This window comes from Spermophilus citellus, assembly GCF_964194105.1.
Source record: "Spermophilus citellus genome assembly, chromosome: 8".
NCBI lineage: Eukaryota > Metazoa > Chordata > Mammalia > Rodentia > Sciuridae > Spermophilus > Spermophilus citellus.
The window spans coordinates 116,216,777-116,244,027 of NC_138189.1; the positions used below are offsets into that span (position 1 = coordinate 116,216,777).

Consider the following 27,251-nt stretch of genomic DNA (forward strand, 5'->3'; position numbering starts at 1 on the left):
CAAGCTACTTGTCCATAATAATTCCTTCCCAACACCAAGTTCTCTTCTCATACAGGTGATAATTGAATAATGCCCCTTGGGAATAATTATGAAGCAAGGAGATACACATAGGATGGATTTAGGAAAAGTAAAAAGAAGCATAGTGTGTGATGAAACAGGGATGTGAGAATTCTGCAATGCAGCCTGAAGTTTCTGAATTTTAGATTTAAATGTCAAAATACAGACCTTGATATTTGGATTATTCTGGGCCTATGGAGAGGATGGGGTGAGGAAAAGAGGGGAATGGAGTGAGAAAATAGACCTAGTGATGAGCTTGTGTTAGCAAGAAGGCCCAGGTAACTCTCCCATCCTCGGCGCTATTAGTTCTGCTGGTACCAGGGCTACCACGTGGCCTGTGCTACTCTGTCTTCCAAGAGCTTGCCAAAACTGTATGAGAAGGATCTGCTGACCCTGTGTGGCAAGTGCTCTCAGCCTTAGGCACCAGAGTTAATTTGCCTGAGGCCACCCAGCTAGTAAGTGGCAAACAGCTGGTGAATCCAAGTCCTCTGATACTTGGAGGCACATTCTTCACCTCTCTGTGTCAGCTGTTGGTCATTTCCAGCTTCCTGCCTCTGTCCACGCTGTTTCTCTTGTCTTAATGGCCTCCTTCCACCCTCCCTGCCCCTCACTTGGCTAGCTTTTCATCCTTCAGGTCTGGGCTCAGGTGTCATCCTGCTCAGCATAACTTCCCTGGAGCCTCCTCGTGTGGGTCAGGTCCCTGATCTCACAGTCTTCAGGTGGGAACCCTGTGAAGGCACATGTCATAGCACCTACCACACCCTGGTAGTGTTGTGCCTCATCTTGAGAGCTTGCAGTCTTTGGCCCCTCCTCCTCCTTCACATTCATGAGGCTCAGCTGACTTGACCTCTTTAATAAGAATTTCTAAATCAGTTCCTCCCTCCCTATTCCTGATACCGGTTCTCAGGCACCATCTGCAATTGCCTTGTGAAAGGTCCCTCCGCCCCCCACCACACCCTCAGTGACTGCCCTTAACCTGGTGCCCTCTAGTCTCGCTTTGTCCTCAATTTAGCCCTGTCTCTTAACAGATGGCTGCCTTGTGACACCCAACAACTCTTTGTTCCAGCCCCACCCCACTCCCGGCCACTCCTCCCAGCAATCCGTCTGTGCATCTGTTCATGTGTTGTTCATGTGCACCTGAAATGCCCTCTCCTCCCCTTGGCAAACTCAGCCAGCTTTGCCAGTGTTTGCATTCAGAGGCCACGGTGGCCCCTCTGCTGGACACAGCAACAGCATGTTCTCATGACACCCTGCCAGCCATTGTCACAGGGCTCACTACCTTGCACTGGTCTCCCTTTGCTTCTGCCTCCCACACTAGATAGGAGCCTCCTGAAGGCAAGAGCTGGGAGATTGAGCCCACTTGTACATGTTCTGACCTGTTTAATGCTTACACTGTTCCTGTGGCTTTTGAGTGACCAGCTTTGCAGCAGATCTCCACTGACACCCAGGGAAGCCTTCTCTGATTGCAAATGTTGGAATGGGTCATTCTCTTATGTTAAAATCTCTAGCACTGAAATGGCCTTCCCCCTAGCAGATGTCTGTGAAGGCAAGACTGAGTCTTGACTGTCTTTGTGATTCTTTAGGACCTACCACAGACTTGGCACGTGGTAGATGTTAAACGATTTGGGACAACCCAAAAAATAATATGTTTCATGTTTAGTACTTAGGTTCTGTGATGCTGCATAGTGCAAATTAGAAAAATAATTATTATACAGAACTTGTTTTAGCTCATCCCTTAGCCCTCAATTAAGCAAGGGATTTTACAAGCAAAATACTAAAGTTCTTGGCCAACTCTGTCAATAGGTGGTCTTCATAGGCCCAAACATATGTAGATGACATTCTTAACACTTTTAGGGGGAAAAATAAAAGTCCTCGTTACCTTCTGAAGGTAATATCATTGCAATTATAAGAAATCATCAAATTAATGGATTCTGAAAGGTAAACAGCTCCAGCTTATTATAGCTATATTAGGAGAATTTCCACCAAATTGTGAGATCTGTAATGAAAATTCGGGGACTGATTTGAAGGTCTTGAGATAGCAAAGTGGGAATAACTAGCTAATCCAACTCAGGCCATAGAGTTAATGTTTTTTTGTTTGGTTGGTTAGTTGGTTTTGGTAATGGGTATTGAACTCAGAGGCACCTGGCCACTGAGCCACATCCCCAGCTCTATTTTATGTTTTATTTAGAGACAGAATCTCACTGAGTTGCTTAGCACCTCACTGTTACTGAGGCTGACTTTGAACTCATGATCCTCCTGCCTCAGCCTCCCAAGCCACTGGGATTATAGAAATGCACCACCACACCAGGCACAAGAATTAATTTTTAGAGAATAAGTTCCTATACTTCTGACAAGCAATTCTCAGGCTGCCACTCTAAACACATTGGATTGTTCCTTTCTTAATGAGTGCTTCTGTATCTGTGGGCCTATCCCAATAAAGGAAGCACCCCCACTAATGCAAAATGAGAGATCACAGCTCCTCCACGGTCAGGTTAACACAGCACATTGTAAACATCCCTGACTTCTACTTATCTTTTGATTTGCAAAGGATATTTCTATCATTTAGATACTCCTGTGATATGTGCTTTTTCTTTGAGATATCATCACATCATTCTCACCATTGCTAGTGAATAAAACTAACATCAGTAGTAGAACAGTTATTTTATATTAGAGTCTGCTGTGAGATCTTATCTTTTGAGGCATGTTGACATTCACCAAACATTAACTGCACTTTTTTTTTTTTACCCTTGCCAGTGCTGTACAAGATACTGGGGCTACCAGACAGGCAACCCTCTCTTGTGCCTGAAGTTTATATCTAACTGAAAAGACAAAAAAAAAAAAAAAAAGATGAAGACAGCCTAGCAATGCATCAGAATATAGAGAAGCATGGATGCAACAAGAGAACAGAGAAAAGACCTCCAAATCAGGGACTGGGATGGTTTGGGGGTGGGAAGGCATCAAATTGATGTTTACAATGGAATAAAGAGAAAGTAGAGCATATTAGCTTCCTAGAGCTACTCTAATAAAATGCTGCAAGCTGGGTGGTTTAAAACAACAGGAATTTGTTCTGTCCCTGATCTGTAGGTTGATAAGCCCTGTTGGCAGGGCTTTTCTTTCCCAAGGCTCTGAGGGAGAGTCTGTTCCATGGTCTCTCCTGGCTTCTGTGGTTGCCAGCAGTCCTTGGCATTCTTTGGTTTATAGATACATCACTCCAGTCTCTAGGTCTTCACAGGATTTTCCCCTGGGTATCTAAAGTTCACTCTTCTTATGAGGACGCCAATCATACTGGATTTATATCTCCATATGAACCGTTCCTAATTTGATAATATCATGCAAATCTTATTTTCAAATAAGGTCATGTTCATAGGTTCTACGTAGACCTAAACATTAGGGGTCAGTATTCAACCCAGTAGGGAGGACATTTAAGAAACAGAAAGCAGCATGTCTGAAGGCAGAATCTTTGTCATATTTGCACAACCAACCATACATAGATCCTTCTCAGATGGTTGGATGGAAAGTTTTGGGGGGTCCTAATAAGAGGCATAAGGCTTAAGAGGAAATAAAAGACTCTTTGCAAAGAGACTTGTGTACCAAACTCAAGAATTCAAACTTCATCATGAAATGTGTGGGTGCCATTGAAGGATTTTAATTCTAGGAGTTACATGATCATATTTGCATTTTGAAAAACCTCTTTGGCAACAGTATAGAAAATTGAAAAAGGTACAGATTGGAAGCAGAGAGATTATTTAAGAAGTTCTTGAAATAATTCTGGCAAGAAATAAAAAGAGCCTATGTTACATCAGCACAAGGAGATTCAGGAGGTGGGTAGATAAAGGAGATGTTACAAAGAAGGGATTTATAAATTGGTGGTTGGTTAGGTGTGGTGAACAGGAGGCAAGAATGGCTTCCTGGTTTCTGACTTGAGTGAGGAGATGGAGGTGACATTCACTGAGATCCATAAAAGGAAGAACATGCTTAGAGGTAAAAGTAAATGAATTTGGGCCATATTTAACCAGTGATATCAATAAGACTTCAAAATGGAGATCTACTTTTGAAGATCAATAGGGATTTCTGGCTGGACATAGATTTGAGATTTATGAACACATTAGTAATTGGGTCCCCTGGGTATAGGTATGAAGTTGGAAGAATATCTGGGAAATGCTAATATTTATGAAATAAACAGAGGAAAAAGAAAATCTAAGAAATGGCATCAGGAAGAGGACTTCTAGAGAGAAAAGAAGAAAACCAGGAAAAATAGCTACATGGGTTAGGACAGCATTTTCCTGGTATTAGAGATTTGACCAAGCTGTGATCCAACTCAAGTGAAAAACAGTGAGCTTCATAGAGTGGGCTTGCAGGTGGCAGGTGGTGAGACAAGGAGTGATGGCATCTCTTCCAAATAAAGAATCCTATTGGAGACATGTTTTTAAGGAAGGTGAGGGATTTCTCACACAACTGCCCCTGAAATTTTTGTTAATACGAAATAAAAATCTTTCATTCATGCTGCATGCCATGGACATTGCCCACTGCCCACCCTTGCCAAATCTGTTCCTTTTCTCTGCAATACCGCTGTTTCCTATTGGGGAATTACTTCTTCTCCTCTGCATTCAGCCTTAGTGGAACTGTCAGTGAAGGTGCCTTGCAGTCCCTTCCCTGTCCTCTCCTGGTCAAAGTCCTGGGCTTCCCTCCCAGGACTTTGAAACTGGAACCTTTAAATTGGAACAAGTGTTTCAGGAATGGGGTGACTAGAGTTTATCCCAGTGATAATTCCCTACTATGTCCTGGTTTCTACCCTTTTCCAAACCTGTTTCCTTAGATTTCCCTTCAACTTTATGCCTGTTGCAGATCCTTAGACTGGCTGTAGTACCTAAGACTCTGGAATTAAATGCTGGAGTTCAAATCCAGGTTTGGCCCCTTCCTAACTAAGTGACCCAAGGCAAGTTACTTAACTTCTCTGTGCTTTTGTTTCCTCATCTGTAAATCAGAACTAGTAACAGTATCTACTCTATTGGGTGTTCTAGTAATCAATGAGTCCAATACTCAGAATGGTGCTGAATCAAAGTAAGTGCTATAGGTGTTGGTTATTATTATTCCCATAAGTTGGCTAGGATAATTTGTTATCTTGGTTGCTATGCACCACCAAGAATCCTAATGGACACCTCCTTTTTTCCAAATTACTAGCATTTTATCATACTGAATTTGAAAATGTAGACAAAATTAATAATTTGATACAGGTTGACTACATATGACAGTTTGAAGAGAGAAGGAGATTTATATATGCCATTTGTAGCAAATGGGTAAAAGCTCTTATCTAAGAATCAAATAAAAGAAGATAACAAGAGGTGTTAATGGCATGTTTGTACTGAATTTTGGAAAACAAAAAAATATGGGAGAGTTTTTCCAATTATTTTGAAATGCAGTAGCTCCACATTGCTGCTGACAGAAATGAGATGGATGATAGATCCTTTCTGTGCAAGTGCATAACACAATGGGGAATGCTGCATCCCAGGAATCAGATTTGGAGGCCCACATCACTTATACCCCCTAGAAGTTAATTTTTCTCACTGATTCTCATTTCCTCCTTGAAAAATGCTGGCTGCTTTCTGACAGTGAGTTTCAGGATAGTTTGATACACACCAGTGTCACACCAATAGCTAATAGGGTGGGTGCTGTGGTTTGGATGTAGTTTAAGTGTGTTTCCCCAAGAATTACATGTGGGAAGCTTGGTCCCATGTGTGAGGTGGTGTTGGAAGATGGCAAAAACTTTAAGAGGAGGGACAGTGGAAATTAGTAGGTCATTGGAGGCAAACCGTCAGAAGTGAATAATGTAGTCTCTAGGGACCCTGGTTAGTTCTTGTGAGAGCAGGGTTGTTATAAAAAGAAACTCTCTGGCTCCCTGTCTCACCATGTGATCTTTCTGCACCCACTCCTGCCATTGTGATGCCATCCAGCATAAAGCCCTCACCAGATACTATACAGATGAAGCCCTATGATCTTGGGCTTTCAGATTCCAACATTGTGAACTTAGTAAACGTATTTTCCTTTAAAAAGTACACAGTCTTGGGTATTTTGTTACAATAATGGAAAACAGACTAAGACAGTGAGTTATAAAGCTAAGGGATTGGGTAAGATCACTCAGTGATTAAAATAGGGAAGTAGAAAAGGCCAAAAGTAGACCTGAGAAGTCTGGCCTGTAGAGATGAGGAGGAGAAGCTAGCCAAGATTTAATGGGCAAAAAGAAGATAATGAATAGACTGTGGTTCATGAGAACAAGACAAGCCTGTATTTCAAAGAAAAACATGCACAACTGAAATGGTGGCAGAACATCTTGTAAATTCATCCAAATCAAGGTCACCATGATTGTTGTATTATATCAAATGGAATCTAGTGCTGAAGGCTGGGCTTTATCAGTCAAATAGTGGGTTACTGGTGATAGGTCCAGACTCTGGGTCCAGGAGGCTCAGATACCCCAGAGGGTGGAAAAGGTGTGAAACTACCAAGATATGTTTGGCAGGTGTCCCATCTGTTAATGGACAGGACAGAATGATAATCTCCTTGTTGTAGACAAGGAGTCTAAGGTCAGTATTATCCACCAACTATACAAGTTTCTGAGACAGAGAGAGTGACGCCAAGCTATAGATCTGATGGATGAAGTGAGGTTAGGCGGCCATAGAGAGTGACCTGTGAATCAGCACAGGCAGCTCAAATGGTTCTGAAACAGAAAACATACCGAGAAATTGGGAAAGTCTGCTTTCCCAAGAGGTCATGGTCCCTCCCTTCACATGCCCAAACCAACAGAGAAAGCCCTTTGGGATAGCTGGCTTCCCACCCAGACACAACTCTGCCACTTTTTCAGAGTTCAGCCTTCAGAGGAAGGAATGTTGGCTATGCAGGTCACCATTTGAGCCTAAAACTAAAATTCTTAAATCATTTTGAGAACCTAACCATGACCCCCAATTTCTTTTTGTTGTTGTTTTTGACCCCCAGTTTCATCTGAAATGTTCAATGGACTCTTAAGAAGCCACCATACCCCCAACTTTAATAGTTCTAAGAGAAAAATTGTTTAGGCCAAAGGCTCTTCTCATGATGTATGAGAAGCCTACGTATCAGAATGAAATATTGAAAAGAAAAAAGGATATTAAAAATTTGTTAAAAGGGAAACAAATCATCATACTTATATCTACCCAAACCAGCATATTTGACACATATTCTTATGAGTTTTCATTTCATAGAACATACCTGTCACACCGCATGGGTGTGTTAATGATGAGTTCCAACCAGAGCTGCAGGAGTTCATGTCTTCCTGCTGGACTCTGGTGGTCAGAGGATCACCCACCAACATGCCCACTTACAAATGAGAGTTGGAGGAATGAGGCAGCAACTTTGAATTTCCATCATGGGTAATGGAGGAGAAGTTGGGAAACACTGGATTATGTTAATGTCTGACAAATAACACTCTCTGCCTTTCCCCCCTGTTTCTTTACAAGTTGCAATGTACTCACACTACCTTCTAATATGTTTATGTTTCTTCTTGTATTCATTTGTTTTCTATTGCTATAATAAATTACCTAAGTGTAGGTACTTTAGGAAGAAAAGAAGCCTATTTGGCTCACAGTTTTGGAAGCTGAAAAGTCTAGACGGCATGGCATCAGCTGTTGCATGGGGCCCTTTGCATCACATCATAGCAGATGGCATCTGGCAGGAGTATATGCCGGAGGGAGAGATCACACAGTGATATAAGAGCCAGAGAGAGTGAGAAGGGGCCAGTGGTGCTCTTTTATTAAAAACTCTATCTCCAGAACTAACTTAATTTCTTTCAAGGGCAGCTTGCCCAATGACTTCCCGAGAGGCCCCACCTCTTCCACCTTCCTTCCTTCCTTCCTTCCTTTCTTTCTATAAGTACTGGGGATTAAACCCAGGGCCTCACCACTGAGCAAGCACTCTTCCATTGAAGAGTGCTCTTTTTATTTTATTTTTAAAAATGTTTTGTTATAAGGTCTCATTAAGTTGCCCAGGCTGACCTCAAATTTGCAATCCTCCTGCCTCAGCCTCCTGAATAGCTGAGATTGCAGGCATATGCCCCACCTTCTGAGGGCCTACTTCTTAAATGTCCCCCCCATTTCTTAATATCAAGGACCAAGCCTCCAATCCAAGAACCACTGAAGAACAAACCACATGGAAACCATAGCACTTCTCTTTTCTCTTTCAAGGCTTGCAGGAAGGGTGAGGGGTAGGTACACTGCTCATATGAAACAGCTTACCTGTGTTTTCTGTAGAGGAATGTAAGAGAGATACCTAGTTTTTCAGCAGAAACTGCTAGTCTTTCTGCAGATTCAAACAAAGGCAAGACTTAAATTCTAAGTAATAATAGAAGTAACTAGTACAACAGTAATTAATAAAAGGGGTCTATAATTATTGTGGTTTCATATGTGGTGTCCCCTAAAGCTCATGTGTGAGGCAAGGCAAGAACATTCAAAGGTGAATTGATTAGATGATGAGAGTTGTGACCTAGTCAGTGGATTAATCCACAGATATGGATTAACTGGGCAGTTACTATAGGCAGGTATGGTAGGTATAACTGGAGGAGGTAGATTACTGGGAATGTGACTTTGGGGTATATGTTTTGTGCTGGTGAGTAGAGCTCTCTCTTCTTCCTGATCATTGTGTCCTCTGCTAATGCCCTTAAGCCATGATGTTCTTCCTCACCTTGGGCCCGGAGCTATGGAGTGAGACATCTATGGACTGAGAACTCTGAAAACATGAGCCAAAATAAACTTTTTTCCTTTAAGTTGTTCTTTTTGGGTCTTTCAGTCATGGTGATACAAAATCTGACTAAAATAATAATTAAGAAAGATTATATTAAAGATGAATTAAACTATCATCAGCAAAAGCTAGAATGATCTTACTAAAATAAATATTCCAAAGGAGCCCTAAAGATTAGCACCTGGACAATTTGTAGAATAAATAAGTAAATTTTATATAAGATAAAATTTTACATGATTATTGCTTGTGCATAGTAGGTGCTCAATAACTTTTTTTGGAAGAATGATCGATATAGTCAAAATTCATTATTAAATATCCTATATTATTTGTAGCATGACAGAAGGACAAGATAGCTTTGAGTTCAGAGAAAGAGCTTACTGCTTTTTTTTCTGTTCTACTAATTAAAGCAAGAATTTCCTGGAATCCAGTTCTCTTGGGGCAGGTAATGCTCACAGACTCTTTCCTTGAAATGAAGTCTCCCTGGCCTAGGTTAATTGTAGACATTATTCATTATGAAACTGAGAACCCCACATAAAACCAAACCCCTGCTAAGATCAGTTAGGCATAATGGAGTCTTGTTCTTCCTTTTTCTTTATGAAATATATCAGCAAATATCAAACTGGCCGGTATTCCAGATTGCGTTAACAGTGATAGCATTACAGTTAGTCCTTGCTAGGGACGTGGACAAGGAGGCAAACAAAGGTCTATTTCAATAAAGGAAAGAAAAAAAAATCTCAAACCAAGGAAAGTGGTGCCCATTTAGTTCCTCTGCAGCTCCTTGCAGGGCTGGTGGGAAATGGGCCATGTGGAAGCACAGCCACTTTCTGCTCCTCCTCCTCCAAGAGGAGATGCGATGATTATTTTGTTAGCCAGGCCACCAAACTGCCCAAGCAAATCTTACCCATCTGTCATGGAATTGTTTTCAAGAAGGAAGAAGAATACCCTTTCATCTTTTCTATTTTGATTCCTTTTTCTACAGATTCAAAGATACATGAAACCCAAGGTCAAAGAATGTGAGAACTCCATCTAGCATTGAGAGGCTGCTGGCTCTAGGAAGGGTACTATCATTTTAAATTGGTTAGAATATCTTGACTAGCAAAATGTAGGCATCTCAGTAAACATTTCAATTAGCTATCCAGCTTTCATTCTGTTACCCAAACCACAAGGCCAAACCTATCTTGTAATCCAGCCTTCTTCCCAAATAAGGACATTGTTCTACTATTAGGGTAATGGCTCCCACCCACACCTACAGATGCGCAAATCTCACACACACACACACACACACACACACACACACACACACACACCATATACACACATGTATACATTTTGTCCAGTCCCCTTACTGGGTAATATAGAAGCCATTGGGATATGGTACTTGTCAAAGAGGATGAAGTTTCTCTGACCAACATCTATAGCTCCCGTACCTGGGTTGCCTCAAGGGTCATATTTGGTGCCTATCTCTGGGCCATCCACAGCTAACCATGTATCTATGTCAGTAACTGACCATTGCCAGGGTAGAAGAGCAGCCTCCTTCTCTTTATCCACCTATCTCAGTGTGGATCTAATTAGCTATAAATCTTATCAGGAGAGTAGTAAGCATTGGGAAGACAAGGGTTTGGGAATGAATTAATCACTGGCATAGACAGTGTCTTTCCACCTTCCCCCAGCATCATCCTGGCAGGCCAAATCTCTGTCTGGTCCCTTAAGTCCTGACTGATTTCTCCTAAGCTGCTGCCTGCCCTAGCCCTGTATGTCCCTGTTGCCTCAGTCGCTGCCAACTTTCCAGCTCCCATCCAGGCAAGGGACATCATGGGAGTGGTTGGGTTCAGGGAGTTCCAGACATATTTTGGCAAGTAGAGGGAGAGTGAGCTCAGAAAATGTGTTCCTGAGAGGCCTCTCTGACACAGGAAGCCAGCCACTAGGTTACCTGGGTCTGTGTTTACCAGGTAGCTTCAGTGCTTAAAGTTGGAGGTTTCATGTATGTTTTCTTGAGATTGTTTTTATGGGGGTGTTCAATAATACTACGTAAATATTTTTTTTCCCAAGGTTAAACCATTGTAGCTCTGTGTCATAACCTAGAGCATTTGGATCAGATCAAAATAGCTTTCCAAAGAAAAATTTGACCCTGAGCATAGGAAGTCCTTTTGGCAGGAGGGATGACCTGCTAACCTGGCAAAAGGCTCACTTAGACCAAATGAAATTCCATAGTAGGGTGCAAGTCCATCTGCATCTTGGCTGGCTTCCATATGAAGTGGTTCCTAATTAACCACAGATTGATTCTGCAGAGGTGGAGGAATGAAACCAACTGCAGAATTTCTTTTAAAGCTTTCCAGACCATTCTGATGCACAGCTAAATTAGGATCCTCTCATCCAGGTCAACCTTCTCATTTCCCAGACAAAGGTTCTGAGGCCCCAAAGATGAAGTTCCATGTCTTCTAAACAATGATGTTCTTCCTATTGCCCAATACAGCCTTTCTGAATTTCTTTGGAAATGCATTCAGGGACACTCTGAAATTTTGAATAATTACAGGTACATGACACTTCACAATGGAGCTATTCCTAATTATGCATTTTGGGGAAGATTTCCATTGTTGGAACATCATGGAGTGCACCTGCACAAGCCTAGATGGAGTAGGTCAGTCACTCCAGGTGGCCCTAGATACCATCAAGAGATGCAGTGAACTGGAGATCCCAGAGGCTGGTTGCCAGAGTACCATGGCATACTGCTTTACAATGCACATCTTTTATGAGTACACTCTAGAATAATGAGTTAAAACTATAATGTAATAAACAAATAAACTGGTAACATTATCATTTATTATCAAGTTTAATGCACTGTGCTTTTATGTGCTACACCTTCCTATGAATGGCAATACAGGAGGCGTGTATACACCAGCATTCCCACGGGCAAGGGAGCAATGTGCTCTGATAACATGTTACGATGCTACATCACTCTGCAACAGGAATCTTTCAGCTCCATTATACTCTCAGGAGATCTCATACATCACCTTCATACAGCTGGCCTGTCCTTGACCGAAATGTCATTTTGCAGCACATTACTAACAGATAATTGCCTTTTTTTGTAACAACAGTGCAAGTATCAACGTGAAAGGGCAAGTAATTTCTTAGTGCTATTATGAAACAAATTCTGACTTCATGGACCCCTGGACAGAGGCCCTTGAGAACTTTGAAGTAGACAATCAGCTTTCTGGCTGTTATCCCACATTTTAATAAGGGCAGTCACAACAAGGAAAAATAAACATGCTTTATTTTGGCAAACACAAATCAGTAAGTTTCATTTCATCCATCAAAACTGAATGTAAGTATGCTTGCTTTGCGTTGACATGAAATACTAAAAAGCACTTTTGAGTTATTTTCCCTTTGATCACCCTTCATGTATTGTACTCCATGCTCTCCATTCTTTGTACTAAGAGGGAAATGGTACCTTCATTGGGTAGAGTCTTTATCTTGGTCAGCACCTTTTCCCATTTGTCTCATCCTCTCCACCTTCACAGATGTGTCCCTCAATGTCTGCCTTTCCCTCTGTGTAATTATCATTAGTTTGGCATCTGTCCTTCTTACTTCACAGTACTCTTCTTCAGGCCAGAGTCTGTGTTTATTCATTTTGCATCTTAGGCGCCTACTTGAGTACTTAGCGCACTATTAGCATTTAATCATGACATTAGACATTGCAAGGAGGAAGAAAATGCCATTTGGAAAGAAGGACACATATCATAACATACCAAGTCATAGATGTTGTACACACAAGTCATCTGTAGGGCACATCATACAGATTGGTTGGCTAGAATGAAGTCTATGAAAAGGAGTTTCTGTAATTATTAAGAATTTTTTTAAAGAGTGTTTATGTCCCAGCAATTTCAGAAGCAGGAATGATGAGGCTCTGTGACTATAGATCTCTTTTACTCCACATTATTTTTTTTCCAGCTTCTTAAAACTCAATCAATGTAACATTCTGACTCAAAATAAACACGGCCTTCAGGAGATTTAAACTTCACTGTTTTGTATTAATTGGATTAATGCTTTAAGATTATCAATTAACTGAATTTTGGACTTGGGACATGTTTACCAATACATATGGTATAAACCGAGTGAAACTGCCATGTAATAAATTTACCAGATCTTTCTTAACTTTAGAAAAATATGTGGTCTACCAAAAAGATATGCTTTACTCCTATCTCTTCTTCAGCATTTCTGAAATTCAGTGTGGTAGAGTCTAAGCTGCACTGCACACATGGGTTCCTAGCCATGTGGAGCTCTGAGGTAAGCTTACTATTTCCAACTGTGGGTCACTGTAGACATCAATTTGGTGAGCATCAGATAGCAACCTTAGATGGAATGACATTGAATAAAAATATCAGAAAATGCATATTGTTTTTATTAACATTTGATTTTGGTGAAATAGATAAGCATTTGAATGTGAATGTGTATACTGGGTTGCAACACAATTTTACACTGAATTGGGTCAAAAAGTTTGAAATCTATAGGTATAACTGATTGACAAAGAAAATTTGTAATATCCTAAATATTCCATTGAAGAAAAAGTCCCATTAACCACCATCCCCAGCTCTTTTTATATATTATTTTAAGTTGTTCAGGCTGTCCTTAAACTTGTGATCTTCCTGCCTCAGCTTCCTAAGTCCCTGGGATTACAGGCATGTGCTACCACAAACAAACATTTTTTTTTTTTTTAAGTTAGAAGCTTGCCATCAGAAAACTATGAAACAAATGCAGGAGAAACAAAAGTTTGAGTTGAATGCTTGATTAGTTGAGAAAATAAAAAGAAAACTTCATTTTTATAAATTCTTAACTAGTAAGTGCTGTGATAATCATAACTACCATTTGGTATGACTTACCATGAATTTCAAAAGGAGATGCTTTACAGGGTCAGTAGAAGTGTGTGTGGTGTGGTCGAGCAAGATCCCTTTCAAATCCCAACAATAGCCATTGCCAATTTGTGACTTTACCACCTCCCTCTTTCTGCCCATTTCCTTCAGTCTTTTATTAGAAAACTAATTTTTACAGCCTTCCCACTCAGGCACAATCCAGGTTCTTACGTTTTCTATCATCCTCCTGAACCTGTTGGAGTCTGCTATATTCCATTCAGGCTACTAATACAGAATGCCAGGCTGGGTGGCTTCTAAACAACAGAAATTGATTTCTCACTGTTTTGGATGCTGGAAGGTCCATCAGGTACTGGTAGATTCAGTGTCTGGCCAATCTGCCTGGTTCATTGCAGGTTCTCCTTTCTGCATCTTCCCATGGCAGAAGGAAATTTGAGAGCACTTGAGATCCTTTTTATAAGAACAACAATCCCATTTATGAGGGCATTGTCCTTATGACTTAATCACCCGCTAAGGCCCCACCTCCAAACACCATCACATTGGGGATTAGGGTTCAACATCTGAGTTTGGAAGGAACATAAATAGTAAGTCTACAGCAGAATCTAAAGCCTGATAATTCTTTCCTCAAACATTGCATCCATCCATGGCCTTCTCTTTCTACCGCCCTTATCTATGTTTGTCCGTACTATTATTTTAACCATTTGTCCAATCCCCTTACTTCAGTCCCCTGAAGGTTCCCCATGTACAACCAACTGGTCTTTCATCTGACCATTCTTATCCTGGAAGCCTGTCAATAAGCTGATAGGCCAGGTGCAGTGATGCACACCTGTAATCCCAGTGCCTCTGGAGTCTGAGACAGGAAGATCACAGGTTCAAACCCAGCCTCAGCAATTTAGGAAGGCCATAAAGCACTCAGGAGACCCTGTCTTTAAATAAAATACAAAAAAGGATTAGGACTCAGTGGTTGAGTGCACCCTGGGTTCAATCTCCAGTACCAAAAAACAAACAAACCAACAAAAAATTGATAAAGAATGAAACCAGGCTCTGAAACCAGCAGTATTGCTTATTAGTTATTTGACTTTAGGCAAGTTAATTAAATCTTTTGAACTTTTTATCAATGAGTACTACCTCCTGGGATTATTTTGTGGTTTAAGTGAGATCATGCTTATGAAATCTTTAGAACACCAGAGCACCTGGAGCACATTCATGCTCAATAAAATGTGTCTTCATGTCATAACACATTGCCACCCTACAGGATGGGGTATATGCTCTTCAGGCCACCACTGAACTGTCTAGGCATTGCACAGCCTGTCCATAATGTTACTGAGGTCCTGCTTCATAGTCTGAGCACGTATGCCTTAAGCATTGTAACCTTTTAAATGTTTAGGTCCTCTTCTTCCTCAAAGAGGATGTGTATCTGTTCTTATAGACTCCTCCAGATTGCAGCATCTGCATAGGACTTTCTTTTATTCATTTGACCCCTAGCAAGAGAACTCAATAGTTTTTGCTTCTCCTTTGTGTCTCTTGAAGATGAAATTTACCAGAGGGCTGGCATAGCAAACAAAGAGCAAAATACCAAACACAATGTAATGAATACAGACAAAAGAAGAGGTTTAAAAGAATAAGAAATAGATGGGTCATTTGGATTTCCACACTCAGTGAGATACCATATTTGTCTGGCAACTTGAATAAGTTATTTGATTTTAGGTAACTTACCTATGTTTTCTTGGCCTAGAAGTGCAGGGAGACTGAGTTAGTCACCAGATTTTATGTAGACTTTGAAAGTTACCAATGTTTATCCACTTTCTTCATCCCTGAGAAGCTGGACCACTATCAGATGGAAGGCAGACCTTCTATCTTTATTTCTCCCATTTCTTTTTTTTTCATACAAAAATATGGGTCTAGCTATTTTTTAAAATACAGCAATAGAACTATTATTTGCAACAATAAGAACAAAGAATTTATTAAAATTCTATTGGAATTAATAAGTATTCATATAAAGGATTGGATAAAACATGAAGATCCAAACAGCTTTTAATTATACAAAAGAAAATGGAAACATAGTAGATTTATAATAGCAACAAAATGCATAAATTACCTAGGACTACCTGTAATACAAAATGGACATGAATAAGCCTTTCAAAGCTCTACTAAAAGTCACAAAACCTTGAATAAATGTTCCCAGAGGATAAATTAGAGTGTTGTAAAGAAAGGCATTCTTGCCAAACTAATCAGAAAAGTCAATTAAGAATAAAAGAACCTCAAGGGATTCATGTGGAATTTGGCCACACTTCTACTGCTCATCTGAAATAACTTTTTGTAGATGCTTTTTATTTTTTTCAGTATTGGGGATTGAATACAGCGGTGTATATCATTGAGCTACATGCCCAGTCCTTTTTATCTTTTTTAATTTTGAGATAGGGTCTTGCTTATTTGCCCAGTCTAGCCTTGAACTTGTAATCTTCTGGCCTCAAACTCAAAGTTTCTGGGATTATAGGCATGCACCACCACACAGGCCTCTTGCCCACCCCCACCACTATTATGTAGTGAATAAATTCAACATATCTCTTTCTTCACTTTATATTTTTTAATGTCACCATTTATTCTGTTTGGGTGATTTTAAAATGGTAATTAATCAACAATTCTTGTGAAATATTTTCTCTTCAAATGAGAATTAAAGGTACTCAGGCTGAAAGAACTAATTAATGCTCAAGATTTATATGCTATTGATCAAGCAAATTAATCTGTCTATTCTAAGCAATATTTTAACTGAATGGGACATTGATTCCCTTATCCCCTAAATATTTGATTTAAAGTTTAGCTCAATGGAAACTCTACAGCAACAGGAAAGTATTCCATTCTTTCCACAAACATCTTTGAGTACCAATTATGTGTCAAACTCTGTAACGAGATTAGATTCTCTTGTAATAATTATCTTGAAAGTTAAGTGGAAATTCTTGTTGCATTTTCTACAGGTTTCTTTTTTTTTCTTACACTCTAAGTGGACTTGAAGAACCTCATTTGTCTTCTATAGGGGAATGTGGGTTTAGATATGGAGTATCTTAACCTCAGTCCTACTAAAATATCATTTAGACAAAATGGGCTATTGTATCCTACCTGGTCTGGTGTATAATTTTTGTAATAAATTTCACAATTCATGGATTGTATCTTAGAATTGATTCATTATAAAAAGAGTAAATGCAAAATTCATAGATTTTTGTAGAAAGTAGAGGAAAGCTTACTAGCGAGGTTCGTGGAAGGGGTGGTGGACACTAACACAGATCTAGTTCTAAAAAAGTATGCTGCAAGAGAAGATTAATGATACACTGTGGTGGTGATTTGCTCTCTCTCTAATAATTGCTTCAGACATTCAGCATGTTAGCCTGCTGAAAAAATACATTATTACTAAAATGAATTATTCATCTAAATTGTAGAGAAATCCAGCCAGATCATTCCTTCAGGAAGAATGAGAAACAATAAGCATGTCGAATTGTCATCTTTGAAGTACTAGAATATTAAACATTGTTTTAAAAATCAGAAGAAAATTTACCCTCAGGAACCAAAGACTAATCTAGAAATATCTGCAGATCTTTTCTGAGTTGATGAATAAATTTTGTTATGCCACCTTCTCCGGACCTTGATAACCATGTACATCCAGTGTGCCTCAAAATCATAGGTGCGTCTTCCTTTTCTCCTTCCAATTGATATTCTGAAACTTTACCTTACAATCATTCAAAGGCTTTTGTGACACTTCACTGTTTTTCTTGGTTTCATAACCAGTTCCTCAACAGACATATAAATATTCAACAACTGGTTTTCTAGGGTGGGAAGAGTGCCTGGATTTATAATTTGCCACTTTCCATGGTGTAAGTGTTCCCACCATAGCCAGTTTCCAGCTACCTTCATGAAGTCACTGACGGTGGAGAGGGCAAGAGTTGCACAGGGTCAGATGTGTGAGACCACTCCAGGCTTGCCAGTCCATCTTTCACCACTTATGTGGTATGTCCAGAATTTCTACATGGAAGGGAATTGCAGGACCAACCTAATTAGAAGGGGAAACTGCACAACACAATAGTCACTGTTTTCAATAGACTGAGCGTTTTTTCATGTGAGTCAGGCAGCGTGGAATGATAGCAGAGATAAGACTGGCCAAAACTTCTCTGTCCATGCCATTCACCCACCCTTGCCATGGTCACTTGTGGATGTGTTCTGGTCTAACCTTGTTCCCAATGCCTCAATCATCTTGGCAATCTTTCCATCAACCTCCTGAGCACTGTGGTTGGAAATCTTGGAATCATCTCTGATTCTTTCTCCAGCCTTGCTTCCTATATGCCATCAGTCATTAAATGCTGCCTGTGACACCTCTGCAGTAGTTTCCATATCTCTTTTATTTTTATATTCCTACTAACAATATTGAAGGATTTCTCCTAGGCTCTTGTATGAACCTCATAAACGATCTCTCCATTGTGGGTTCTTCACTGCTAGTCAGACAACTTTAAATCTGCTTCCTTCAGGAACTTCCTAATTGTTTCACGGGTCTGTTAGAAACTTTTAGTAGTTTTCTACTACCTATCAGGAAAGCCCAGATTCATTAACAAAGCCATTGTGACTCTAATATGTCAGCTTTTACTTCCCAGTAGTAGCCACTTTTGTGCGACTACATCCCAGCATCAGTGGGTGTACAAATAGCAGCCAATTTGATAATTCAGGCACATCAGGCATCTGTAAATATTTTTAATGAATCCCCAGGCTTAAACTTTATGACAGCCCACCCTGCCCAGAATAAGTGGTATATCTCTGCCCCATGTCTACACCTTTCTCTATGTGGCTTCCTCTGAAGTCCTCACTCCTGTATAGTTGGAATATATCTTAATATATTCACTTCTAATATCTTTATTAAATATCTTTTCTCTACCTATTGTTTTAGATATATATTTCTTGCAGCCTATAACATCACAACTTAAACTTAATCAAAAGGGAGTAAAAAATGAATTACAAAAAATGATACAAATATTCCTAAGATTTTTCTTTCAGCTTATAACTTTTGACTGTAGTATTCACTATAGATAAAAAAAAATCACAAGTAAAAGAGAATGACTGTGATATCTATCTTAAACCAGAAGCCAGAAACCGACAGGGGCTTACACTGGAAAGAATGTCAAGGACCAAGAAAGAGCCGTGATAAGCAACTCCTGGAAAAGGCTGTTGAACCAGGGCCATCACATGCCTCTGTATCAGGGTCACAGCAAATCTTCTAAAGCCGGCTACACACTGTGAAGCAGCGTGACTACCTTAGCTGGGCCGGTTTAACCCCAGATTTCTAATGGAGTCTCGTTTTATAATTGGAACTCGTGTACAGAACTGGTTTAGACAAAGAGCTGTTGTAATATTGGAAAACCCACAAAGTTCTTTGAGATAAAGAAAACTTAAATGCACAACTCCAGAGAACATCCTTCCCAATTTGCATGAATTCACAATGGAAAACTCAAAGATTTATTGTAGATTTTAAAATAACAAACCTCTGAGCCATAGATTTGATAGTAATTTTCTTTATTCTTACTCTTATTCACATATTTTGCTACATCTCACATAATTGAAATAAGATTGTTTCCAGGATTTTAAAATTTTAAAGAATAAAGTTTTAAAAATCATCCATAATTCCACATATATTATTAACCCATTAATATTTTAATATATTCCCTTCTAATATACTAAATATTTTTTCTCTACATATTTCTTGTAGCCTATAACATCACAACTTAAACCAATATAAATTATCAAAAAGGAGTAAAAGCAAATTACAAAAATGATACAAATATTCCTAAGATTTTTCTTTCAGCTTATAACCTTTGACTGTAGTATTCACTAACCTTTGAAACAGGGCCAGTTGTTTTCTTGAGAATGGACCCACTGCTTGGAGTTTTGTTACATCTTCCCTACATAAACTCATAGGACCCTTAGTAATTTTGTACTTCACTTTTGTTATGGAAAAACAAAGCAGTCCCTATTAAAAATAAGAGTGTTAAGTATTTAAAATTATTGTCTTATCTTTTATAACTGTCTCCTCACCCTGAATTCAATAATAACTTTTTTTAAGGACCCACCTTTGTCAAATTTTTCTAAAGCTTTTGACTTAGTTTCAAAGAAACAAAAATGGTTTTTTGCACTCAAAGTTTCATCCTCTTAATGTAATAGAGTAATAGCCAAATTATGTGGTGGCTAAAGAACTGATGTGAATAAATTTAGTGACTAGAATAGTTAAACTATGGAGCCAACCTAGGTGCCCTTCAACAGATGAATGGATAAAGAAATTCCACAATGGGATATTACTCAGCCTTAAAGAAGAATGAAATTATGGCATTTGCCAGTAAATGGATGGAACTGGAGAATATCATGCTAAGCGATATAAGCCAATCCCAAAAAACAAAAGGCCAAATGTTTTCTATGATATATGAATGTGGATGCTAATTCTCAATAAGGGGAGGAGCTAGTGAAGAACAGAGATACTTTGGATTAGACAGAGTGAAGGGAGACATGGGAGTAGGAATGACAGTAGAAGGAATTGGACATCATTATCTTAAATGCATATATGATTACATACCAATGTGATTCTACAACCAGAATAATGAGAAGTTATACTCCATATATGTATGATGTGTCAAAATGCATTCTATTGTCATGTATAACTAGTTAGAACAAATTTAAAAATTAGTGAATAAATACAGCATTGACAGGAGCAGAGCTGGGCAGGCCCTCCGAGAGGGGTCTGCCAACAGCCAGAGTTCTAGGAGTGGTGGTCTCCTCAGTAAATTGGACATTGAGGATGGAGGCTATTTAGAAAGCTTCTACCATATAACCCTACAATGAGCTTCATTATACACATACCAGTTATTTTCTTTACTTTCTTAGACTGAATTCCTAGAGGTAGAATTGTTGGTTCAAAGGGCATAGATATCTGTGCCATTCTTCATCACTCAGTTTGTGCTCCCACAAGCAGAACTGGCAATGCCAGTCTCACCCTGCCCTTAAAGCCATTGAAATCTTTTTAAATTTCCACCAATTAAATAAGCAAAAGTATAGTGTTTTGTGTTAGTTCACCTGAATATGTTATTATAAAATATGATAATTCTCAACTGCATGGACATCCACTTCACCTAGGAAGCTGGTTAAAGTCTTTGTGTCTTATCATTTTAGTTACAAAATATACTACGTTGGTATAAAATAAGCCAAGTAAATAGCATATTGATTTATTTTCTTATTTTATAATCTATTATAAAGTATTCATAAATAAATTATATTGGTTTACACCAACAAAAAACATTGGGGATGGGGGAGGGAAGTAAGGGAGGGAAGGAAAGGAGACCCTGGCAACAATAACATAGTCAATAAAAATCAGCTGAAATGTTACTGGAAATGAAATAACACTTTAACAGCCTTGTACAAAATCATAACATATATCTATAGTGTTAGCATATATTCCTAGTTACTATTACTTTTATGAATTCATCACAAAGTTTTAAATGTTTAAGAGAAGAACCATTGGGCAGATATGTGTATTAGAAAGACAATCTATAAAGGATATTATTTAATTTTTGGTATTTTTTTAAAAGTGAATTTATATATTAATCTTTTTCAATGTATATTAAACAAAAAGAAGTAGTATAATCAGTTCCGTACAATTTCCCAAATAAGATTCACCCCATCCAGGAAAAGAATTAGAGATTTCCTGTCTTCATAGCAGATAATTATAGAGGAATAGAATTTATCATCTAAATTAGCCAGTACCCAAAAGAACACTGACAGATATGCCTTTATATTAAAACCATATCTCCTTAAATTTAAATTGAGGATAGTATAAGAATAACTATTGTGGAAATATAAGTCAAAATTTGGAACAATTATTTCTAAAACATCCAGGGTATATGGCTATCTCACCTATAGATGTGCCTTAGGGGGGAAAAACATCCTCAAATGTAATTAGTAAAAGTTAAGTGAAACTCATAGAAACTGTGGCACACTGTGAAGGCAAGCCAAAATGAAAAGGCAGCATTCTCCCATTCAGCGCCTGTCTGCTGGGAGCCATACTGTGGGCTGTTCACTGATGTAGGTGCTCGGGGTACATCAATGAACAAGAATGACAAAAGTGTTGCCACTCAGAGCCCGCATTCCAGCAGGGAAAGACTGTAGATGTATAATACAAAAAGTGGGTTAATGTTTTGATGAAAAATGGTACAGAACAGAATAACAATTGAGCACAGCTGGCTTCGGAAGTGACAGAGAGTGGAGGTCAAAGGACTTGCAATTTAGCTGTAGCCTGGTCTGGAAGGACTCCTTTGGAAATGAGACTCACCTGGTTTTAAATTCCAAATTTTCCACTTACTAACTGTGTGCATTTGGTGAGCTGAATTTCTCTGAGCCTCAGGTTCCTCATCTGTACAAAGACAACAATCCTTTGAAGCTTGTCATAAGTAAATAACATACAGGGTCTGACAAATGACAGAAAGGATAGCAATCTTGAAAAAGAAATGGGTCAGATAGTGAGGACATGATATAAACTGATAACATATATGTGCCATATTTTATGGGCAATGGGAAGCCATTAGAATTTTTACACAAAGAAGTAGCATTTGCATGTTTATTTTATAAAATTGACATTGGACAGAAATGGGATAAGTTTTCAGAACTGACTGAATGAAACCTATTATGTTAGTATAATTCAGTTAAGCCTGGGATAAACAAAACAGGTGGATTTAATAACAGGCAATTAAAATATGTTTTTCAGATTTAACATCTTGACATTTAATCAGTTCCAAAAATATGGACAGAAAAATAAAAATAAATGAAATTTTTTACTTAATCATTTCCGTTGATGTTTTGACACAACTTCATAGAGTTTGACTTTAGGTCATCTTTGGATTTACTATCTGAGGGGTGTAAAATTCAAAGACTAACTGCAAGAGCTCCCAGGAATAGGAAAGTGAGGGAGAGGGGAGAAATTAACTGATAAACAGGAGTCAGACAGTCTGGGAAAAATAATTTAAGACCTTTATTTTGTGGCCTAGCAGACATCCGTCTAAAAACATTTCTTGGCTGTTGATTTTGAAAAATACTAACATTACCTAGCTGGGAACTTGTAGATAACCAATCTGGATCATGGAAATTATGGTTTCCTTTAACTAGCCTCATGGTCAGGTTGACCTTCACCACAAAAACCAGAGGATTGGAGAATTGGGCAGTGCAAATCCATTGTCACTAATAGAAAAAATTCAGAGTACATGGATGTTAAGTTTTCTCTATGTGAAGAGAACTGACTTTTAAATTTTTCATCCTTTTTGAATAGGTAATACATTCATACTTTATAATTTAAAACATTCAAATGCATTTAGAGCAAAAAAGCCTTCCACTTATAATATCCCTCGTACATCCACTTCTCTGATGACAGTATCATATTTATCCTTGCAGAAATATTTCCTGTATACACAGCAGAGATGCTCATTTTCCTCTTTTTAATATAGACAGTAAAAAAACTGTATTTCTCTGTATATTGAGGGTTTTATTATTATTAAGTTTTGTTTCAGTTATTGTTATTGTACTTAAAATGTATTTTGGAGATTATTCACAGGTATTCATTCTAAGGAAATTTCTTTCCATCTAAGTTAACTCTCCTGCCCTTCTAGATCAGTGGTTCTCAACAAGGAACAAGTTTATCCCCAGCAGACATTTGACAGAATCTGGAGATATTTTTGACTGTCACAAGTGGAGGTGAGGGTGCTACTGGTATCTAGTGAGTAGGGTCTAGGGATGCTGCTGACATCCTCCAGGGGAGGACAATATCTCCTTCTTTTCCTCTCTACAAAGGACTACGGAGTTCAAAATGTCAGTAGTGGCAAGGTGAGAAACTCTATCCTAGATAAATGTCTACTTTCTACTGATCACATTAGATACATTTTACAAAGCTTAGGATTCTCTAGTCTAACTTACTTGTTAAATAAAATGAAGAATCTACTTCCGTAGTCCATTGGGATATATTTTTGTTTGCCATTTTTCTTTTTCTTTTATGTTTCTTTTCCTCTTACAACACTTCAGTTCTATGTAATGATTTTCAGGAAGCATGAACTCCTCAAAAACATGAGTTACATTGATCTTATTTATATTTGTATTCTAAATGGCTGGCACAAAAAAAAGGCATTTTGCTTATTAAATGAATGGATGTTAAGAGTATTTCCTAATTGTTTCAATGTGACTTAAGAGATTATTTTATTTTTAATCAAAGACCTTTTTTTTTACCCTTACTTGCATTCTCTTAATTTCAAATGTCCATTTTTCTCTAAACTTACATGGGCAATTTTCTTCTGTCCCACGGAATAGTTGTGTCAGGAAATGTCAATTGAATTAGAAATATCGGCCTTTTCCATGATTCAAATGTCTATAAAGTGTAGCTTATTATCTCAGTATTAAGCCACTTAATTATATATAGTCTTGCTCATTTACAGCTTCTGATTGAATTTGTCTGGACTCCTCCATTGGATTGAAATCTCCTTAAGGGCAAAGAGCAAAACTTTTATCTACTTGTGATACCTGATTTAGTGTCTTATACAGAGTGACAGATTTGTTGGTTCTCATTCTCTCTCTCTCTCTCTCTCTCTCTCACACACACACACACACACACACACACACACACACACACACACTTCACTGGCCAAACCCAAAGGTTCTGACCCCAGGGGGGAAAAAAATTAATTTTCAGGAGCAGAGCACCCCAGATTCTCTCAGACACAAACAACAGAAAAGCAGCACAGGAGCAGAATAAACTGAAAGACCTGAGAGATGGATTTCATAATTTTGCTTTTTCTGAGGCTTCTGTGTTCCCCAAGAGCAGAGCAACCCCAATGGATCAGCTCCGTGTATAGCTCCTTTTTCACATCTATTTCCATTGTCACAAACATTGCCAGCAGACACTTTGCCATCGTTCAACATGATTAAAGACCCGAGTGTGGGAACCAGAAGAGAGATTCCTCGCTGGTGCTTGACATGAGCTAAAAACAGAAATCATTAATAAGCGTTCAGCCTGCTACTGTGTTAGCAGGGGTCTCCCACTTAGGTGCTCACCTCTGAAGTTGGAAGATGCCTTTGCCAGAAGGGGAGCAGGTAGGGCAGAACCTGGATAGTTGGGGATTTGGGGGTGGGGAGACAGCTAGGGAGAAAAGCAGCAGGGTCAACGAGGTCAGGGAGGAACAAGCAAAGACAAGAATATTTGTTTGTAAGGCTGAGTAGTATGTTACTGGTGCTAAATATATCCTACAGAAAATTGGGATGCAGAGCAGCTTTGATCCTATCTAACATGAGATTTTAAAATGCACATAACTTAGTTTACTTCTATTAGCTTGTTATTTAACCATCATTTAGCCCTGAGATCCTGTTACCTGCTCTTTGCAACTAAAATAAGCTTGCAATTGAAGTCCATCGAAGCTGAGATTAAAGAGAGAGAGAGAGAAAAAAAAACATTCAGATTTGAATATCTGTTAGGCAAACCAAGTAAATGAAAGAAGCCAGGTTGATTAGAGAAGGCAAAAAAATAACAAAACTTAAATGGCTTAGCTATCTCAAGAAGAGTTCATATATAAGAAAAAAAACTTACTCTAAGAATTTTTAATACCAAATTTATATTTATCTGTGAATTATCTCCACAAGCAGGAAAATTAAGAGATTAATTTCTCAAGGTTACTAGAATCAGAATCTTTTTGATTTTCCTGAAAAGGTTGCCAAATATATATATATATATATATATATATATATATATATATATATATATATGTTTTACTTGTACAAAACAGAAGAGGACTCATGATTGTGTTAATTTGTAAGTTAGCTGTCACTTCTTCAAATGATAGTCTTTAAATTGAGGCTTGTGAGAACACATAGTAAACTTATTTAAACACTGAACCACTGAAGATGGACTACATAAACTACACATAATTCCTGCCTTCATGGGTAAACTGTGCCAAAATAAAAATGTTTAAAAATAATGATTCATCATTTTATCTCTCATATTCTAAGCATCATGCAACTCGTTTAACATATACTATTTCACTTAAGCTCTATCATATCTCTTTGAGGAAGATAAATTCCATTCTATGACATTTTTTTGATGCCTTGAAAAAAGGTATTAAAATTATCTGCAAATATGTGTATGTGTACTCACAAATGTGTGTTCCTTGAGAGAGGTTTTATAGTTTTATTCAGCTTCTCAGAAGTATCTGGAACCCTCAAAATGTCCAAATCAGGGATGGGAATATAGCTCCTTTGGTAGAGTGCTTGCCTTGCATGCACAAGGTCCTGGGTTTGATCCCCAGCACCACAAAGAAAAAAAGAAAAGAAAAGAAAAAAAAGTCCAAATGAGATTAATCAGTTTGAAGAGAAGAAATTTCTCTATTCTTAATTTGTCTTTATTAGCTTGAACTGGTAACATGGTTTAAAGGCTGTGCATTCTCAACAGCTGGGATAGAATTGTTCTGAGAAATGAGTTTCACAGAGAACAGTGTGGAATATAGGAAGCAACAAATAAGATCTAGCTGCTCCAAATCATAGAAAATGTCTGTTGGAATTGCATTTGACAAAAAATGGATTATTTGGTATCTTCATGTTTCCTGAAGCCTTATTTTAACTTCCTTCTTTTAACCCAGTCCTACTGTATTCCAATGAGAGACCAGGCCATGTTCTTATTTTTCTGGAAATTGTTGAACAAAAGAAATCTATTGAGAGAAAAGATACAATACATTTCTCATAACTCTCTTGTTATAGTGACGATTTTAATTGAAAGCCCACCTGCCACTGTTAGTAGCACCAGGCAGAGCAGCCTCTTTCAGACCTTCGGATTTGCTTTAGCCACAAATTGAAGGCAAGAATCCATTTTTCAGCCAATGCCTTAGGAAAGTGCATTTGGCATTTAGTGCTGTTAGTGCCAGGGTATGACCTTTTTAAGGAAAGAAGGAACTGTTCCTCCCAACCTGTGTATTTCTTGGGATTGGATCACCTCTCCTTAAAGTCATGCACTGGCAGTATCTATCTGCTGGCCTGAAATGCCAATGCAGGAGGCAATACTTCCTGTTAAAGGGAGCAGAAGACAGATTGAAAAGGGTCCAGATGACCTTCTGTCTTTGTCCTTCTTGAGGCTTAGTAGTCTCTCACTTCTTGCCTCACTCTTTTCCAAAGGGTCTTTGCATCAGTCACCTGAAGACTAATATCTGCTGTCTGATGGGTGGTGATGGATGTGCTTAACTGAGGCCCCTGCAACACTGCCCCAGTGTCACATAAGAAGACATGACACCATTCCAGAGATTGCTAGAACAAGCCTGCCCTTGTTCTAGCAATGCAGCAGTTCTGCAGTGGGAAAAGGTAATCGCTGCTCACGGTAGTATCCCCTTGACCTACAGTACATCAGTATCCTGCTGGTCTGGGCCACTGAGACACTCTCCATTCCTGCCAGCACCCTTTGCAGGAAGTCACAAAGGACTGAGACTCCCTGCTGCCTGTCTTATTAATGTAGGTGCCTGTTATGAAAACAGG

At 38.7% G+C, this 27,251-nt stretch overlaps 1 protein-coding gene across 3 annotated transcripts in view; it reads left to right on the forward strand.

Annotated features, from left to right (window-relative positions):
- GPRIN3 (GPRIN family member 3) overlaps nucleotides 1–27,251 on the forward strand; it is a 58,866-nt gene that overhangs the window by 23,150 nt on the left and 8,465 nt on the right. The window contains exon 2 of one of the 3 annotated variants that reach the window (XM_081304688.1): nucleotides 7,290–7,457. The exons of 1 other annotated variant lie outside the window; for it this stretch is intronic. The gene's annotated coding sequence lies outside the window, so the exon portion shown is untranslated. Of the gene's footprint in view, nucleotides 1–7,289; nucleotides 7,458–26,897; nucleotides 27,081–27,251 lie in introns of all 3 variants that reach the window. One more of the 3 variants, XM_081304689.1, reaches the window with a different exon arrangement.